This window comes from Saccostrea cucullata, unplaced genomic scaffold, assembly GCF_032062105.1.
Source record: "Saccostrea cucullata isolate Sc308-1 unplaced genomic scaffold, CSIRO_AGI_Scuc_v1 ctg16662, whole genome shotgun sequence".
Classification (NCBI taxonomy): Eukaryota; Metazoa; Mollusca; class Bivalvia; order Ostreida; family Ostreidae; genus Saccostrea; species Saccostrea cuccullata.
The window spans coordinates 1-8,619 of record NW_026940387.1 but is presented as its reverse complement, the minus strand read 5'-3'; the positions used below and the strand labels follow the sequence as shown (position 1 = coordinate 8,619).

The window sequence follows — 8,619 nt, the reverse complement described above, 5'->3', positions numbered from 1 at the left end:
ATAGCATCAACAACGACAATCAATCTGCCGATGATACACGTACGCGTGTATGTATCTTTTTCTCCTTCTAAAGGTACTCTAGAACTCTTTATAATCTGGAAAACTCTTAGAAATTAGTTTGTATCCTTCTATCCACTTAAAATGAATCTCTTTAGATAATGAAAAAATAAATGATATTCAGAATATTGAGCTGTTATAAAAAATCATTTTAAGATTAATTATCTGCGACTTGTTTCCTTTAATAACTGAATAATTAGATCATGACAAAGGATTTTTTATTTCTAGGAAAAAGTTTAATTTGAGTATAATTTCTAAGAAAGGTTTTAATGTGGTAAGTGGTCAGTGTAAATGCATGATTTTTTTCCATTCGAGACTGTGATATTTTCACTTATCTTTTGCTGTCATTCGTTCGTTTGACGAATGTTCACTCACTGTTATTCTTGAAGACATGGTATGAAAACTGAACGTCTATTTACATGTACTTGAAATTGAACCGCTAATAAACAAGAAAACAAAACAATAAAAACATTTTGAATTCTAACCCATCCCATGTATCAGCGAAACAGAGAAAGACTGAAGACTTTTTTGTTATAAGTGTTCTTATTTACATATTAATCACGAATCGAAATGGATATTTTTAACGTGTCTCCAAATTATTAACAGTTACCCTCCTCTGTACAAATAATTTTTCTGTTTTCTAAACCTTTTTATGACACATTTTAGTAGTGCACAAATCCATAATTACTATGTACAATTCACTTATAACGATTAGTGATTTTAACCTAGCTCCCACTAGTATTAAAACTTAAGCATCCCCTAAAATTTGTGAATCTACATCTATGCCATGTTGAGAGTAATATTGGAATTAGTGGTCATAACCCCCCTTTTACCCCTAAGAAAAACGAATATATATAATATATATAATATACATGTATATGCTTTGCTAAGACTAGTTGTCAAATCTAAGCACGCTTCTTACGTTTTAAGTTTAAGTCTACTTAAGTCCAACATAAGTATGGTTTTAGACTTAAGTACCCCTTATATTAAGACCCCCAAATTGATATTCAGATATTAAACTTACATTTGAACTTTGATGTACATATACGATTTTAGATGTATATTTAAGGTATTTTATCCCTAACAGCAACAGATTCAATGAAATTAAATACAATAGGAATTTGTAGGTGTTGAATACTCAGTTTATTTAGACTTTAAAAACTTCTATGACGTCACCCATTGTTATTAGTCTATGTATATTTTATCGATTCAACTATCACCAGTTGGATATTTTTAAAAGTTCCAACTGGCCATCATTTGGATATTCAAATACCCAACTGCCTATCGGTTAGATATTTAAATACCCAACTGAGGTGCATAAAACATAAAGCAATGAACAAAAGAGAAATGTATTTCCAATGCACACATGAAAAATAATAATTACTTCAAATTTGCCACACTGCATGTATTAGAATTCATTTCCAGTGCACATGGAATTACCGTAATTACTTCGCATTGATCACATTAATCGTGTTTAAAATGCACAAATTTTAATTAAAAAATTCAATTTTTTGTAGAGGGCAGCAGTTTTATCAAGCTCGTTGACAATCTGTGTCAAAAATAAGTCCGATTGTTTACATCAGTTCTTCATAAATATTGAACTTGATCGAATTTAATGACATAATACAATATCAAAATAATACCTTCCAACGTTTTTTTTTTTTAAAAAAAACCTTAATCACGTTTTCGATACATCTTGTCGGTATGATATTTCTTCCATTTTATTGAAAAAAAGCTTTAAAGGAAATGTTTTTAGTTTGTTGAAGGTGGGTTTTTTTCGCTATATATAATTTAATTAAGTCAATTATGCAATAGTGTATAATGTATTAATTTATCATCATTTGGTTTTTAATAAATAGAAATAATTTAATATTCAATTCAATATTTTTATTGTTATAAATCAAACAATCAAGCGTTGATTGGTTGATGCAGATAAACGGACAGTATATAAGACCTAAAACTGGATCATCAGGTTGTCTTCGGAGTTTATAACCAACATGGGTAAACTCTTGGTTGTGATGGCCGTTGTCTGTCTGGTCGCCATGGTAACCGGTAAGTGTACTTTATACGCTACTTTGTACTTTATACGCTACTTTGTACTTTATACGCTATATTCTGAATGAAATTTGGGAATAACGAACATAAATGGTGTTTTAATAATTATCGATTTAACGGATACTTAAAGAAGTACAAAACACATTCATTTGAAGTTAACTATTAATCTGCAATTAAGTGACAAAAAATTAATTTATATTACTTGAGGAATAAATATCTGGGGTATATGATTAAATCAATTGACCTAATCCAAAATTGCAATTGTGCTTGAACTTCATCATTAAAAACTTAAAACAAAAGAAAAACTTTTATTCTGTTTCGTAAATTTATTTAGCTTGTTCGATGCAAGTCCCACTAGTCTCTACTATAGTTATCTTTGTATCTCATTCACTCTCCTTAGATTATATCTTTATCTTTCGATAACCCAAAACCTTAATAAAGAAATTGGATTTTTATCATTCATCTCAGATTTTTAAACAAAAAAAAAATAGTTTGCAAATAAAGTAATATTAACTTTATCACTATTTCAGCTGGCTATGATAAAAACGAAAAATGCAACATTTCTCAAAGATGTTGCCATGACTACGAATGTGGAAACGGGAAATATTGTAAAATTCGCCCAGGACAGCAACTCATGAACCAAAGACTTGGCTACTGCTGTTCTAACGGTGAGTATCTCTCAAAATTCTTTACATTATAAGACAAAAATTGCTTATTTTTCAATTTAATTTAAATTAGGAATGGGAATTTGTATCTGGTAGTAGTCCACTCGGTCGAAACAATGGCAATCCGTTAGAAAGTCTGTATAATCAGTTAATCGTAAAAAAAATACAGTGTACGATTGAACGTTATTCACATACGAGGGTTGTCCAGTAAAATCTTGGTGAAAGCGTTTTTCTCGAAAAATAATTGGCGCACTAAGCTGATTTTTTCAGCAATTTTTTATTTATCTTATTTAAGTGCATCTTAATTTTGGTGATAAAATATAGAAAAAAAAATTATTCTGCAGCTTGAATGTCTACAGACCAGGGAATTGACCAACGGGGCACGATAAAAAGGGGTATCATTGGAGAATCCGAGAGTATCACTTCGAAATAAAATTATTACTTTAAGCCTCTAAGGGTGTCATTACACCCCCCCCCCCCCATCTTAATCAAACTGAGCTGCTCTCCGGTGATCAACAAACATCGCCATGCATTTTTCGTGTGTTGTGTTTAATATTTTCCCATTCATAATGCAAACTGCAAAAAATTGTGCAAATGTTTTGAAAATTTCCAAAAGACGACACAATAGAAAGTTGATTTTAAAATAGATTCATCCCATTCTTATCTATGTCATAATTTTTGTTTTAATTTTTTGACAATGCAGATTAAGCTTCTGTATGATTTGCCCTTGAAATTTGTAAATGAATTTTGATAAAAATGTCCTGAGGTTTTCATAGTTGACCAAGACGTTTAACACTGAAATGAATTGAATATGCATGTCGTTAAAGAATAAAGATAAATAGAATGGCTAAACTTCAAACTTCTTTTCAGTTTTTTCGAGTATAAGAAAAGAGGTACTCAAGAAAATTGATAAAGAATATTCATTAATTGAAATGATGATCTGGTTAATCAATTGGAACGTCTAGCCGTTAACTGATTGACAATTAATAATTTTATTATATTTACATTTTGAATCAGAAATAAATTAAATATACTAGTTTTGGGTTTCATCTGTTCTTTTCTAGATATTACATGTAAATAAAGTCTTAACTATGTATATTACATATTTTATAGGACTTGGAAGCAATTACGGAAATGGAGGAGGAGGAGGGGGAGGATATGAAGGGTTGAGAAGAGGGGGAGGAGGAGGGGGAGAATTTAGAGGAGGATTTGGAGGGGGAGGATATGAAGGGTTGAGAGGAGAGGGAGGAGGAGGGTGAGGATATGAAGGGTTGAGAGGAGAGGGAGGAGGAGGGGGAGGATATGAAGGGTTGAGAGGAGGATTTGGAGGATTAGGAGGGGGAGCATTTGGAAGAGGAATAGGAGGCGACTATTTTGGGGGTTACAAGGGAGGATCAGGAAAAGGCAAGAGTGGAAAACGCGGAGGAGGTCATAAGTTCGATTTCGGAGGATTTTACGCTGGAGGTGGCTAAACGAAAGGATATAGAAGAGGTCCAGTGGAGGAAATTACAGAGTAGGATTCGGACGAACGGCATACGATTAACACAAATGGCACCAAAATTGTTAGTACCAAAAAAAGGCTTATTTTTCTGTATTGAAAAATTACGAAATTTATGGACGTTTTAGAAAAATACAGCTTTAGTGATACTGCTCGAACAACTGTAATTTAAAGCATCTTTATTAAATCTTGCAACATACTTCACCTTAGTTTTGTTATAGAAGAATCAATGTAACGTTTTGGGTCATATCAACCTGAGTGATGTTGTTAACATACAATTCTCTTATCGTATTTTTAAAAAATGTTACTCTCAAGTACACTGTTGGAAAGTATTTGGAAATGACATTTTTTTGGAAAGTTTTACCTTAAAATTTTAAAACTTTAAAACTTATTGTTTCTCTGTTGTTTTTTTTTTTTTAATTTGAATTTGAGTATTTAAAAAAAATCATTTTGAAGCTTTCTTATTTTATCTATTTACGTTTATCTTTAATTTCAAAACTTTTCCCTCTTCCGTTACTAGTATATAAATGGTGCCTGTTTTGGAGGGTAACATTTGAAATTGACACCCCAAGGAAAACCATTGTCAACCGACGCGTCAGCGGAGGTTGACAGTGGTTTTCCGAGGGGTGTCAATTTCAAATGTTACCCTTCAAAACAGGCACCATTTATTTTATTATACTGAATGTCTTATTGATTAAGGACGTCAGCAAAAAAAAAAAACCGTCGATCGTCTTTACGTTCATGTATAGAAAGATTTCACACTCACCGGTTCACTAATCTCCTTATTGTTTGTTTGATACTCGAATTAGAGTCATTTATCATATAAAGCCTCGTTATTTCTGGCTCGCAAGCATGTTTCCTACACTCGCAAGCATGTATCGTCTGTCGTTTGTTGTTTTCAAGTAAGCTTTATCGGACGCAAGCTTTTATTGACGTCAAGTTAATTCCGGTTCTTTCAAACGCGCAACTGACGTTTTGAGAATTCTACGGTGAACCGTACGCGCATAATTTCCACGCATGTGGCATTACCGTTGTGTTACCCGTTGTCACGTGTGTTGCTAAGGCTCAGGGTAATCGAACGGATTGTTAACTGCGTCTAAACCAATCAGATTTTAGTATTTAACATGAAAGTATAATAATATCTACTACCACCTCCCCTTGCATCGAGAGGGAAAATTTTATTAACATGATTAAAGATGGCCTACTATAAATACATTTTTACCAAGAAATGAATATCTTTATGCTTTCTGAAATATGTAGTGCACAGGATAGAGAACTGTGTACCAGGTCTACAGTTTATTTGTCAAATATATCTATAATACTTTTCAGATTCATCATCATTCGTCAGTGTAAAAAGAAATTCAAAGTTTAACTCTTTGCGCGTAAAGCTATCTAAATGTATTTTATACGAAGGGCTTTCTAAAAACAAACTATGTGAGTACCTGCCCTTAGAAAATAATACGATTTAGGAAAAAACACAAGGTAGGATCTTTGTTTTTCTTTTTTTTTCCTGGTCAAAGTTTTTATTTAATAAGAGTACAAATTATAGTGTCGTTGACTGGTTTTTATTTGAAAATTAAAATTTGTGCACAGTCATGTACTTATTTAAATTTTCAAATAAAAATCAGTTAACGACATTACTATGCGTGTTTATAAAACAATACTCTATATGAATTTTTCTAAAAAACTAACATTCGTCAAAGATTAATTTCTGATTCCGAGCTAGACTCTTTACATCTTTCAGAAATTCCACTTGAGGAATTCTTTGAACTAAGGATTCCTCATTGAAATAATAAAATACTCCATTTATTTAATTCTATAAGGTTTTGGGGGAGTAAGGTGGAGGCATTTTTCTATTTGCCTCGGGGTTTTAACTTTGCTGGTAATAAATGCAAAGTACAAGCATAGCTTGACTACGTAATAAAAATGAGAAGAAAAATCAGTAAGGATTTTAGTCTTTTTACAATGTGTACATGTATTATAAAATATTTATTAAAACAAAATATTTATTAAAATAGTAATTATGCATCTATAATCTTGCATATTAGTAGGAGCATTCTTGCAACCTTGGCGGATCTAATTCTTGATGATTTTCCCTACAGGTACCAAACATATTCACAAATAAATCATTTCATCTAAATAAAATATAAATGTTTTCCTGACTCTTCTTTGCATATTTCATTAGATAATCATATTCATCTTTTGACTATATATATATTTTTAAAGATTTTTCCTATATATTCTAATGTAAAACTTTGATTTCATATTGTGGCCCCGTCCAACGCCCAATGGTCATGATTGAACAATTTAGAATCTACACTACTCCACGATGCTTCCACATAAGTTTCAGCTTTTCTGGTCCAGTGGTTCTGGAGAAAAAGATTTTTAATGACCCCACCCATTTTTGTTTTTTCTTGATTATCTATCCTTGTGAGGGGAGTTGGTCCTTCATTTTGATAATTTAAACTCCCCTTCACCCAAGAATGCTTTGTACCAATTTACGTTAAAATTGGCCCAGTGGTTCTTTAGGAGTCGAAAATGTGAAAATTAACAGACGGACGGACAGCTAGACAGACGGACGGACGACGGACAAAATCTGATCAGAAAACCTCAGTTGAGCCTTCGGCTCAGGTGAGCGAAGAACTACTAGTCTGAAATCTATACTACTAGTCCTAAATATTTCACGTTTTCCAGACTTTCTTACGATTTTGATATTCCAAGTGCTGTTAAACGTCAGAACGAAAGCTTGGAATTCTTAACGTCCATATTGAAAATTTTTCACTCATATGGCGACGCCGCCACTTGTATGTGGAGAGCTGCTATACTCGACACTTACTGCCATTGAGCAGTGAGGGATCTTTTTCGTGTCAGCACCTGCTGCAACACGGGACCTCAGTTTAGACCGTCTCATCCGAAGGACTCTACACGTCCCCCAGCGAGATTCGAAACCACGACGTAAGGATCAACTCCTTACTTCACGACTCTAGAGCAGACCCTCTAACAACTTGGATTTCTTGACGTAGGTTTAACTCAAAAGAGTATCATAATGAGCAAATGGTGACGTCTCAACATGAGCACAGGTACTTGAGTCGTGGTTTATAAATATGTACATGTATTATAATGTACCTTATTGATAGGTAGATAAGGTACATTATACATAAATATGAACCGCGACCCAAGTACCTGTGAATATGAGAAATTCTGGAAGGCTTGAATAAGATCAAAATTCATTCTGGATATAACTTTATTTTGTATTCAATTGTAAATGGTTTTAAACTTTTTAAAAGGGGTGTAAAGATATTTTCACAATTGCAATTTTAAACGCAATCATTAATTTAACAAAATTTTACAATCTGCTCAAGTTTTTGGTCTTAGTCGCAAGTTCCATAGTAAAACGGGCCCCTGCTGTTCCTATTTGCGATATAAGAGCTATTTTCAAGCTTTGATTGAAACAAAATTTACTTAAGGAAGCTCTAAACACTAACAGAAACTGCTTTTTGGACTCGGAGAAAAATATATCGTATAAAGATATGCATAATGAGACTTTTTCATTAATTTAGAACATAGGGTACGTGCCTTAATTGCGCATGGAAAATGTTCAAAGACAATGGACTATATGTGAGCAGAAATCAATATTGTTTACTTACGTTGGGAAAATTAATGAAAATGATTAATCAAATTTCTTATTCTTGGTCTTACATAATGTAAATAACTTCTTTATACAAGTCTAACTGGTCATAAAAGTTTCAATTTCAAACCAATTTCTAATAAAAGCACATTTTTATCAGCAAAATTAAGTTTTCAAAAGTGCATCCCACTTTGCTATAAACAAACAAACAAGTCGTTAGGTCTCGTAAAAAAACCCACAAAATGCCAGCCCCATTGTCTTCTGTATACGTTAGTAGTATAAGGCGTCTAGATGGCTGGGTCAACTGAGTGCACTTTTTATGCAAATGAGGTCAAAAATGCTGGATTCTGATTGGCTGGGGGGATAGGCGGGTCAAGGGAGTGCAGATTGGGGGGTCTGGGGGGATAGCTGGGTCAAGGGAGTGCAGATTGGGGGTCTGGGGGATAGCCAGGTCAAGGGAGTGCAGCCCCTGGGGGGATAGCCGGGTCAATGGAGTGCAGCCCCTGGGGGATAGGTGGGTCAAGGGAGTGCAGATTAGGGGTCCGTGGGGGATAGCCGGGTCAATTCAGTACATATAGCCCCCTAAATACGGGGGTGTTTACACTGTGTTTACATTATATACTATACGCTGCTACTACGATTTTGTCAGCGACTCAAGAATTTAATTATAACGTCACGCTTCACAGTCAACCCAGCCTAGCCTAATCGGTTCAAAC

General features: G+C 33.6%; 1 long non-coding RNA gene across 1 annotated transcript; it reads left to right on the top strand.

The window, feature by feature from the left end:
- Positions 1-2,014: 2,014 nt before the first annotated feature.
- On the top strand, positions 2,015-3,920 carry LOC134255323 (uncharacterized). Its single transcript, XR_009989515.1, has 3 exons — positions 2,015-2,109; positions 2,643-2,780; positions 3,891-3,920. It is a non-coding gene; the product is annotated as an uncharacterized LOC134255323 (long non-coding RNA).
- Positions 3,921-8,619: the final 4,699 nt, after the last annotated feature.